The following is a 12273-nucleotide window of genomic DNA, read 5'->3' as shown; positions in this document are numbered from 1 at the left end:
TAAAAAGCAGACTCTTAACTATAGAGAATAAATAGATGGTTACCAGAGGGGAGGTAGGTGGTGGGATGGGTGAAATAGGTGAAGGGAATTAAGAGTACACTTACCTGGATGAGCACTAAGTAATAATTGGAATTGTTGAATTTACTGTATTACACACCTGAAACTCATATAACACTGTATGTTAACTACACAGGAATTAAAATTTTAAAAATCGATGGATTCATCATTATAACCAAATAAAGGAGAAATACCACATGATCATGTCAATGGATACAGAAAACATATTTGCAAAATTCAATTCCTATGCATAATTTTAAAAGAAAACTGACAATCTCAACAAACAAGAAATAGAAGGGACTTTCCTCAATCTCATAAAAGCATCAAAGACTTTTTGAAAAGACACTTTGAAAAGACTTTAACATCGTCCTTAATGGGAAAAGAGTGAATGCTTTCCTCCTAAGATCAGGAAAAAGGAGAAGTTCCTATATTCATCATTATACTGGAAGTCCTGGCCAGTGAAATAAAACAGGGAAAGAAACAAAAGGCATGCAAATTGAAAAGGAAGACCTAAATTAACTTTATTCATGGCAGATATGATCATTTATGTAAAAAGTCCCTTAAAAAAATACCCCCAAAATTAGATTAGAAACTGTATTTTATAATCAATACCACTTAAAAGGGCATTAAAAAAGGTAAATATTTAGGGATGAATCTATCAAAATATGTTTAAGGTTTGTATGCTTATTAAATATTAAAACCACATTGAAAGAAATTAAAGAAGACCTAAGTAAATTAAGATATACACCATGTTCATGGATTGGAAGATTCGATCCTATTACGATATCAGTTCTTCCCAGGTTGATCTATAGATTCAGTGCAATCCCAATTTATATCCCAGCAGGCTTTTCTGTAGCAAATGACAAGCTGATTTCAAATTTTATACTGAAACTCAAGAGATTTAAAATAGCTAAAGCACTTAAGAAAAGACAAGCAAATTTGAAGGAGTTTCACTACCTGATTCCAAGACTTATGAAAAAGATGTATTCTTCAGTAGTCAAGATAGTATGGTGTTGGTGTATGGATAAACATATAAAATTAATGGAACAGAATAGAGTCCAGAAATAAACCCACAAATATATGGTGAACTGATTTTTGATAAAGATGCCAAGGTAATTCAGTGGGGAAAGGACAGTCTCTACAACAAAAGATGTTGGGAAACATAGGAGATCCATATGGAAAAAAACCTGAGTTTTGATTCCTACTTCATACCATACAAAAACTTAAAGTAGTTCGTAGACTGAAACATAAAAAATAAAACCACAGAACCATAGAAGAATACGTAGGAGAAAATATCTGTGACCTTGGGGTAGGCAAAGATTTTTTAAAATAGGATACCAAAAAAAAAAAAAAGCATGAACCATTAAAGAAAAAAATGATAAACTCAGACTTCATCAAAATTAAAACCTACTTTTCAAAATCTCTTGCTAAAGAAATGAAAGGGCAAGCCACAGACTGAGAGAAAATATTGTCAGTACATATACCTGATGACGGACTTTATAAAAAAAACTTTTACAACTCAATACTAAGAAGGCAAATCACCCAGTTTAAAACTAGAGAAAGATCTGAATAGCCAGTTCACAAAAGAAGACATAGAAATGGCTGCAAAGCCCTTGGAAAGGTGCTCTACTCATCCAGGAAATGCAAATGAAATCTCTAAGGGGATACTACTGCCCACTCACAAGAATGGCTAGAATGAAAAAGACTACCGATGCCAAAGGTTGATGGGGATATGGAGTAACTAACACTCGTACTCACTGCTGGTGATACACATGCTCTGGTAAACAGGGTGTTAGTTAAACATAAGATTACATATAGGCTCACCATACAACCCAGCAGTCGCTTTCAAGAAATTTCTGAGAAATGAAAACCCATGTCCACACAAAGCCTTCTACATGAATGTACATAGCAGCTTTAGTCACAATAGCCCCAAACTGGAAACAACCCAAATGTCCACCAACAGGTGACCAGATGAACAAATTGTAACATAACCATACAATGGCGTAAAGCAAGAAAAGGCAGAGAACCACTGCTACCTGCAACAGTGTGGATGAATCTCACAGACTTCATGCTGAGTGAAAGAAGCCAGACGCAAAGTGGTAGTGTAGGTGGTTCAGGAAAGACGAAGCTAATTTATGACAAGACAAAAAGAATCAGTGGTTGCCTGCGGCTGACGGTGGGGGGTGGGGACCCTGATGCAAAGCGGCCTGAGGAAAACTGTTGGGACAATGGAGAGGTTCTGTTCCCTGATCGTGGTAGTGGTTACACTGATATGACCCTTTAAAAAACTTACTTGAAATGGGTACATCTTTTTTTTTTTTTAAGATTTTATTTATTTATTTGACAGAGAGAGACAGTGAGAGAGGGAACACAAGCAGGGGGAGTGGGAGAGGGAGAACCAGGCTTCCCGCGGAGCAGGGAGCCCGATGCGGGGCTCAATCCCAGGACCTGGAATCATGACCTGAGCCGAAGGCAGACGCTTAACGACTGAGCCACCCAGGCGCCCCGGAAATGGGTACATCTTATTGTAAATTATACCTTGATTTTATTTTTAAATATACCTGTGTTACTTTAATCTTTAAAATAAATAGACCTGAAAATTAAAGAGAAAAATTAAACAACGCAAGAGCCCATTATTGGGTAAATTGATACATTTTCTGCACATATGTACCAGAGAGCTCTTTGCAGAGATGCTAAAGGTTAACTGAAAGTGTGGCTGGCCAGTAAGGAAGATCCTTGTACAAAGGGTTCTTCTTCAGGGCTGGCTGCAAAGGGGGCAGAATGGGGCCACTGAAGCTTGAGGGGGATGTGGGGTTGGCTTGCAAGCTTAAGCTCCAGAAACATTTAAAGGCTTCAGGGCTCAGATACTGTGCAGAGAGATACTGGGAATTTGCAATCCCGTCAGAAATCAGGATTGTAATTTATCTGGTGGCATGAAGGCTCACAAGGGCTTGCCCAAGGCTGCCGTAAATGAGCATCCAAATACTGAAGACAGGGTTCCAGGCCCCCACTCTGCACTAACTTGCTGACTTCCCTTCTCCGGGCCTCTGGGTTTCCCCATTTATGACATGAGGGGGTTGGACTAGATGGAAGTCTCCTACGGCAGTGACACTGAATATTCCTGGGGATGTCTGCCCCTTCACTCGCAGCTCCAGGGCTGTATTCACACATCACTACCCCCCTGCTGGAGACCCACCAGGAGTTTGTGGCCAGCCTAGGTAAATGGCAGGCTTGTCCCTGTCCTGCACCACCACTCCCCCCACCCCGCCGGACTGTGGGGAAAGCCCCGGGTCCTAATAAAACCTCATAATTAGGTAGGCTCCAAATGAAAAGGGCACATCATTTTAAATCAAAAACCTTTTCCCAAACCATACACTTTGTACTGTTTATCACAGAAGTATTTTTAAAAGCACCAACTTGTAAATAGTCTAATGACCATCAATTGGGGTTGGAATATACAGCCTATGAAGACTGTAACACCACCAGGAAACTCATGGTCTAATGTTACTTTATAAAAGCAGGATAACAATAGCCAAATTATGGAAAGAGCCCAAGTGTCCATCGACCGATGAAGGGATAAGAAGATGTGGTATATACACCACGGAATATTACTCAGCCATCAAAAAGAATGACATCTTGCCATCCGCAACGACATGGATGGAACTAGAGGGTATCCTGCTAAGTGAAATAAGTCAGTGAGAGAGACAAATACCATATGATTTCACTCATATGTGGAATTTAAGAAACAAAACAGATGAACACGGTGGTGGGAGGGGGAAAGAGAGACAAGCCAAGAAACAGACTCTTAACTCTAAAGAACAAACTGATGATTAGCAGAAGGGAGGTGGGTGGGGGGTGGGTGAAAAATGTGATGGGGATGGAGGGCACTTGTGATGAGCACTGGGTATTGTATGAAAGTGCTAAGTCACTAATCTCTACACCTGAAACTAATATTGCACTGTATGTTAACTAACTGGAATTTAAATAAAAACTTGGGGGGAGAAAAGAGGAACATTTCTTTAACAGCAAAAAAAAAGAAAAAAAGCAGGATTTAACATTATGTGCCTTTTGATTACAACTTAGTGAATATGCATAGAAAGAATAATTGCTCCGGGCGTCCTGATTCTTGGCTGTACCCAGAACTTTTGAAGCTTAGGAAGGAATAAAATGGCTTGCTCCTCCTGAGAGTGGTAGCTCAAGGGTCTCACATTATCTTACCAGAGGCCCACCTCCTTCTGGACTAGGTTTTCCCATCAAGGGGTCTCCTCCCGGGGAGACAAGATGGCAGTCAGCAGCTCCAGGTTTATATTTTCACAATCTAGCAATCTCAGCAAAAAGGGACAGCCTCTACTTGGCAAAAGTTTTGACTCATTGGTGAGGTCTGGGTCATGCACCCTGAGTTAGGTTTAATGCTCTGCTGTCCCCCCACCTTGCAATTCCTAGTAATTTTTGAACGCGGGTCCTTGCATTTCCATTTTGCACGGGGCCCCGCAAATTACATAGCTGGTCCTGGGCTCAACCCGGTTCAAACGCGCAGTCCGAGCTGCGGAAGGTTGGTCCCCAGTGGAAAATAGGAAACTTTTATCAGGCAGGAGGGATGGAGGGAGCGGCAGACCCCCACCCCAGAAGCTACCGGCAGTGGGGGGAGGGTGCCGTTGCATTTACTGCCAGGACTACTGTCAGTACCAACACTATTACTGTTACAGCGTATTTTCTCTGTCCGTGCCCGTGGTTCTTGGTCACGCCACTTCGAAGAATGACGAGGTAGACCAGACAGAGCGGTGGGCAGCAAAGCAAGGTTCACTGAGTAATAGCAAAGTGATCGTACAATGCTCCCAAGGAGGGAGGGGACCCGACGGGGTTGCCACCTGAGTTTCTGAAGTCTAGGGGTTTTTATGGGCTTATTGGCAGACTGTTTTAATCTGATTAACCCTCCCTGCGCCTGTCATCCGCCTGTCATCCGATCAGATTTTTGAAACCTACATGGGAAAGGGTGGAGGGCTCCTTCCAGGGCGGTGTAAAATCCTTTTAAGGGTGGTTTCCTCTCAGGGCGGGGGCCCCTTGTCCCTGCCTGCCTGCCTTCCAACTAGCCTTCATCATTATTATTTTGCAATGTGGTTCTATTTCTCATTTAAATACAAAATAACCCTAAATAAAGGCAATGTAGTTCTCTCCCTTGGAACTGAAGTGAGAGCTGTTAGAACTGTGGGCTGGGGTCCGGGGTCACCATCCCTGCTCACCTCCACAAAGCGCTATTCCACTGCTTCCAGAGCTGGGCAACATCCAACAGTACTGGTTCAAAGCACCCCCTCGTGTCTGAAGCTAAGAGGGGTCTGGACTTGAATTATCTGGATCTGATGGATGACTTCATTTGCAACTCATGAGGTGCATTCCCTGGAGGTTGGTGGGGGAGGGGGGATGATGGTTTCAGATATCATCTCTCCTTTGACTCCTGATGCCAAGTCTCTGAGTTAGGCCTTATTTTTATTTCCATCTCACTGGGAAGAAAACCAGGGTTCACTGCGGCTGGGTTTCCGGTCCAAGTTCACATCTCTAGAAGGTAGGAAGGGGATTGGAACCTACGTGTGTAAACTCCGAAGTCCAAGATCTGCCCTGTAAATCCTTTCTGCCTTGACGGCCGGAACAAGACCTTGAACCCTCTGATCACTGCTTCCTTAATATGAAAGTGAAAATACGCCCAACCCTTCACGAGAGATCTTAGGGCATCTTCCAACTTTCTCCCCTGCCAAATCCAAATGCACGTCCTGGTGGGAGGGGTGGGGAGGATCCATCACACAGGCTCAGAAACCTCCAAAGCCCCCCCAGACACAGACGTCACACCGGGTCTCCACACGCTCCCTGGAAGGGGGACGGAAGTCCTTCGGGCTTGGCTGGAGCGCTCTTCACCAGGTTTCTACCCTCCTTTCCAGAGGCCCAATGCTGGCCAATCTCATCTGCCATGAAAGTCCGTATCATTACCTTCATTTTCCAAATACTATTTGTCTAGTTCCCTTGTGGGAGATACCTACAACTTTGCCGTCATAAGCAACACCGGAATGCATTTCCTATAGGCCTCTGAGGACGTTGCCCTAGGAACACACCCAAGAGCACTAGAGCTGGGTCACAGGCACATGGCCAGGACTAAGGGGAGGCAGTGGGTGCCCAGAGTGCAAACTAAGGCAGCTTAGGGTCATTCAAGTGGAGAGTCAGCCCTGAGTGCAAGGGCCTCCCACATTTGGGCCCTAGGGCTTCTCTTGCTTCACCCTTGTCAGAGCCTTGCAAAGGTACGTACATATTTCATTTCTCTGCACCTGTCACATGCTCTGCCATCCATCCATGCCTGCACTAAATATCACCTGACCTGCTCATGATCCCAGGATCCTGGGAACGAGCCCTGCATCGGACTCCCTGCTCCGCGGGAAGCCTGCTTCTCCCTCTCCCACTCCCCCTGCTTGTGTTCCCTCTCTCGCTGTGTCTCTCTCTGCCAATAGAGAGATAAATAAATAAATAATAATTTGTGATTTTATCTATTACATGCCAAGTTATCATATTTAAATGAATTTATCCTGGACTCTCCAAACTATTCCACTTCTCTATTTGTTTCTGTACCAATATCACATTATTTCAATACTATGGTTTTGTAATCTGTTTTAATGTCTGTAGAGCAGACCTTCCCTTCATTTTTCTTTTTCAAAACTGTCTTAGCAGATCATGGGCCTTTATTCTTCCATATATATCATAGTCAGTTTTCCCAGTTTCAACACAATCAGGCTAGAATTTTTCCTGGAATTCATTGAATACACAGATCATTTACCTTCTTTTAAAGTTAAGGCATTATCCCACTATTTATCTGTGCATTTAGGTCTTTAAAAAACATCCATATATTTGAGTTTTAGATTTAGCTCCTTAAAGGTCTTGTGCATTTTTTGTTAGGTTCCTAACAAATTTCTAAATATTTCAGTATTGTGCAAGGTATCTTATTTTTATTACATTCTCAAGAAATGTATTCTTATTGCAGAGGAATCCATTATTGACTTTATATTCTGATCTTATATAAGCTACTCTTATTCACTGTTCTTATTAGGTTAATTGATTTGTCTGTTGATTCTCTTGTTTTCTATGTTGATGATCATTTGACAATAAAAACAATGTTCCATAACATGGGTGGACCTTGAGAGCATTATGCTAAGTGAGATAAGTCAGACAGAGAAAGATAAATACTATATGATATCCCTTATATGTGGAATCTAAAAAAATCAAATCAAAACAAACAAAAAACCCTTGGAAAACCGTGGGGGTGGGGGAATGAGAGCTTAAGAAAGAGTACGTACTCGCCACTAGTAGATAAAGAGGTCCTGGGGTTCTAATACACACTGCAGGAATTAGGCAACAAAACTGTATTATAAACGCTAAACTTGCTAAAAGACCAAAATAAGAAGAAGGAGAAGATGAAGCAGCAGAAGCAGCTGCTTTTTTGCTTCCAGTCGTTTATCTCACTCAGCGTTCTCACTTTACTGCACTGGCCAGGACCATCCAGTACCATGTTGAATAGTGGCCGGGCCAGAAAAACATCCTTGTCTTCTTTCTATTTTGTTTTATTTACTTATTTAAGTAATCTCTGTCCCCAAGGAGGGGCTTGAACCCACCACCGGGAGATCAAGAGTCGCATGCCCCACCCCACTAAGTCAGCCAGGCACTCCTCTTTCTGACTTCTAAAAGGCTGAGGAGATTTGGGTTTTAGCCTAGTATTTAAAGGGGGTGAAATGTGCTCTTGAGAAGGAAGGCTGGATTGAGGAGAGCCAGACAGGAGGCAGACCGATGGATCCCCCTAGGAATTGTTGCAGTAACCCAGGAGAATGCTGTGGTCCCAACTGAAGCTGTGCAGATGAGTGTGGCAGAGAGAGCTGGGGGCAGAGCTGAGGGGATTCTGGAACAGATTACATTCCCGAGTGAGAATCCAAGACTGAAGCCCTATTTGGGGGTTGGCTGCCTGGTTGGGGAGATGGTGATGCTCTTCACTGAGGGAGAGCTTGGGGGAGAAGCAGATTTGGGGAAGGAAGGTGGGGTCCACTACAGATACGTTCGCCCACAGGGGGGCTGTGGAATATCCAGTGAGGGGTCTACCAGTCGTCTGAATAGAAGTATATAGAACTGAGGGCAATGATCTGGGCGAGGATAAAGATTTAGGTGTTAGGCGTAACAACTCCAAGTGGTATTAGCGAATGTTCACAAAGTTCACAAAGTGCCCGGCGCATACGGGTTGGCTGCTAGTAGAGCTGTCAGGATTATCCGCACAGCGGGGGGAGTTAAAACCAGCAATGGACGGATGTCCTAGGGCCAGCCCAGAAGCCAAGGGGGCTGAGGCCGGAGCCCTGGGCGACGGCGACACCGGAGGGGCAGAGGACGCTGAGGAGAGACAGCAGGAAGGGCGGACCGAGGACGTCTAGGGGAAGAGTACCAAGAACGAGGGAGTGGCTCTGCCGAGACAGCAGAGTCATCTGGAGGTGAATGTGCCCTTCTGCGAATGGCCAAGCTTTACCCGGGCCTGTCTCTCCAGAGCCGGGGCTAGCACACCGCTACGCACGCGCCCCCCGCCCGGGGGTCACGGCCTCGGCCGTCGGGCGGCACACGACACCGGCCACGCCCCCGGTCCGCCCCGCCCCCGGCTCGGCGGGGCGCCGGCGCGGGAACTGCCCGGCCCACGGCCCCGCCCATGGCCGCTCCGGCCCCGCCCCTGCCGCGGGGCGCACCCCGCGGAGCCCCGGCGCCCGACCTGAGCCCCGGCTCGCCCCCTCGCTTCGCCCGCGCCCGGCTGGCCTGCACCGGGAGCGGCCCGCTCAGTCTCCACGGCGGGCGTCGGGGCGGCGCGAGGCCGCGCTCAGGGACCCCAGCGCCTAGTCGCCTGGCCGCCGCCAGGTTCCAGCCGCGTTCCCGCGGCCGCGGCAGGGCGGGGCCGGGGGCGGGGCCCAGGGGCGGAGGGCGGGGCGGCGTCACGTGGGTAAACACGCTGCACGTGGAGCCGAGCCTGAGCGCGGTGGGCGGCGCAGGCTCGCGGCTGGCGGAGGGAGGCCGGCAGGCTACGGCGCGCGGCTGGGGCGGTTGCTGGAGGCGGCGGCCCGGGGGAGGGCCGCGCGCGCCAGGCTGAGGTTCGGGTGCCCCATTCTGCTGCTGGGAGACAGTGGCACTGAGGTCGGGCTTAGCCGTGCCAGGCCCTGCCCTAAGGGACGTAATAAACCTGCGATAGCCCGGTGCGCTGGGCACGGCCCCATCTCGCAGACGGGGAAAGCGGAACCGGAGCACCTAAGAAACTTCTCCAAAGCCACGAGGCCAGAAAGTGGTGCATCCTAGGCCCGAACTCGGGCCTCCTGACTCCTTCGCGCGTGGGCCCGGGTCCTGTTCCTGACGTGCTGTTCCCACCCGTGGGTTTGGAGCTGACAGGGACACTCGGGGGAGGCCTAAGGTTCCCCGTTTGTGCGGCAGGGTGGCAGTAGGGCCCGCGTCCACCGGAGGCTCAGAAGCCGCGTTCGCCAAATGGTGGCGATAGCTTCCGCCCAAGCGTGGCCGGGATAGACCTGAGGGGGGTTTCTGGCTCCGCGTCGCCGCTCATCGGACCACCTCTCTTTTGGGACCCATCTGTTTGTTCCGGGAGCTGGGGGTCGTCAGCGCCCCCTGCATCGGGCAGCGTGCAAGAGACTCGTGGGCTCCTTCCCGGAGCCGCCTGCTACCATGGCCGCCCTCTCTCGTCTCTCTTCCTCTTCCTCCTCCTGCCCTTCCTCTCCCTTCTTCCCTCTCGCGTCCGCCCCGCGCGACCCCGAGGCGGCCGCACCAGCACTGGGCCGCTGCATGGGGTCAGGACTGGCGGAGGCCTGGGAGGGGCTGAGGCCTGGGAGGGGCGGACAGAGTGTTCAGGATTCATCGAAGAGTGCGTCCCAGCCCCAGAGCGGATCTACCTGGCTCCATGGGCGGTACTTGGCGCTCTGGAAAGAGCACGCGCGCCTCGGACTCCCTAGGGCCCGCAGTCCCTGAGAGGATACTTGGGCCCAACCCTGGGTTGGCTTTTGGGATTCATATAAACTGGTTAATGGGATTAACCAATCCCAGGCTTCTTATGCAGTGTAGACACCCGAAACCACCTCCTACCCCCTTCCATTTGACCTTGGGCAAGAGGCTGAACCATCCTGCCTCAATTTCCTCTTCTCTAAAATGGGGTGGTGGGAGACTTAAGTGACTAAATAAAGCCTTGGTAACAGTGCTGTGCATGTTGGTGCACACCCACACTCCGGCTGGGAACTGGGTTTTCCTGCTGTGGGAATCCCAGCCCAACCCTGGACCCCAGTTCTTTCCTCAAGATCTATTTTATGGTAGGCTCCTCACAGGCACCTTCCAACAGTGACTTGTCCTGATGCATTCACTGACAGGTCAAGACAGTGACACAGGCCTGTGGTGCTCCAGAAGCTGAACCCTCCTAGTTGCCTCTTGCCTGCTCACCTCCCTAGTGGCCCGCCTCAGCTTGTCTCCCTCTGATAATTCCGCTTCCTCTGCCTCACCCCCATGGGGAGACCAGCAGCCACCATGTTTGGCCACACCCGTTCTGAGCCTCCCTGAACTGCAGTGTGATGCTGGATGGGGCACCATTATTCTACTAAAGAGGGAAAGTCTAAACACAGTGGTTTTCTGGGTAGCAAACAGGCTTTGTGCAAGAGAGGCCCAGGCCTGGGGCTTTGGCTAGTGAGGACCCTCCTGATCTCTCTTTTTCCTCCTGGCCAGCCTGGGGGAATCACAGGTGCTGGTTTAAGGAAGAGGAAACCAAAACACAGGGAGACCTAGGAAAAGCCAGAAGGGAAGATTGGGGGGTTTGGGGGGGGCGGGCAGACCTCAGTGGTGTGTGGCTGCCACCCCTGAGGCCAGGTGTTGGGGCAGGCTTCCTCACAGGGGTGTCTGGAACCTTCCCTGCATCCTGGGCCTGGCACAGGCAGTGGCCACACACCGGCAGCAAGAAGGATCCTGTTGTTGGAAGTGGGATTTTTGCAGCAGCTTCAGATCTTTGCTGTCAACCATTGTTTCAGAGGGTTTCTGTTGTTTGTTTCTGTATTTGCGGCTTTCTCAGAACAGCATCCCTTTGCTTCCTTTACGGAGCCAGCTAGTTCAGATGGGGCTGACTCCAACCCTGCCCCAGGGCCTGGCCCTGCTTGGCCAGTCAGAGCACTGCATCCCTCTGGCCGCAGTGATTAGAGAAGGCATGGTCATGTGACCCATACTGGACCAATGAGTGTCATCCTCAGCACTCTGGCTAGAGGTTCTGGGAAGGAGGTGCTTGCTGGTAGGAATATCAGCCTGGAGATACTGGCAGGTGCCACCTGGAGGAGGAGGTCAACAGAAAACAAAGCAGAGCTGAGCAAGGGAGAGAGAAAGATTCCTGGCGATAGCATACAAACACCCAGATCCAGCCATGCCTGAAGCTATGTGTGCCCCCGGGCTATCCAGACAAAAGTATCCATGAATTCCTTGTTTCTCCTGTTTGAATTGTGTTTCACTTGCAGCTAAACATCTTATGTCATCTGGCCATCTTATTTCTGGATGAGAAGGCTGAGACTTGGGGGCTCCAGGCCACATGGCTTATCAGAGGTGGATCTGAGCTACAGTAATCTGGAGAGTGTCTCTGGCAGGGGGCTCCTGCCTCCTCCGGTCTCTCTCAGTCTCCTGTGCTGGCCTTCCTGACCAATGAATCCATAGCCTCCGAGCCCACAGATGCCCTTGACTGAATATTCTCTGGGCCAGCGCTCCCTGGGTCTATCTTGTCCCTAACTGTACCTCAGGGCCAGCCATAGAGGCTCTTGACAAACAATGGGGGAGAGAATTAATGAGTCATCAAAACCCCTGTGCCTAGTTGGGGTTATGGAGGGGTTCAGAAAATCAGGAACTCCCAGAGCTTCCTCTCTTCCACCCTGCCCCTGCCCTTGGCATGCACGACAGCCCCTTGTCCCCACTTTTACTGATGACTTTACCTGAGGCCTTGCTCCAACCCCTCAGTTCTTCCCTGGACCATCTCGTGGATGGCGGTATGGCCAGCCTTGGGCAGTGGAGTGAAGGATGGGCTTTCACCCTAACTCCCTTGCCCTGTACCCCTTTGTGCCACTCCAAAGCCTCAGGCACCCCAGAAATGCTTCCAGCAACACCCCCTGAGGGGCCATGGCTGCTCCCTGCCCCCAGCACACC

This window comes from Phoca vitulina, unplaced genomic scaffold (genome assembly GCF_004348235.1).
Source record: "Phoca vitulina isolate PV1807 unplaced genomic scaffold, GSC_HSeal_1.0 scaffold58, whole genome shotgun sequence".
Lineage (NCBI taxonomy): Eukaryota > Metazoa > Chordata > Mammalia > Carnivora > Phocidae > Phoca > Phoca vitulina.
The sequence above is the reverse complement of the archived record's forward strand: the minus strand, read 5'-3'. Positions refer to the sequence as shown.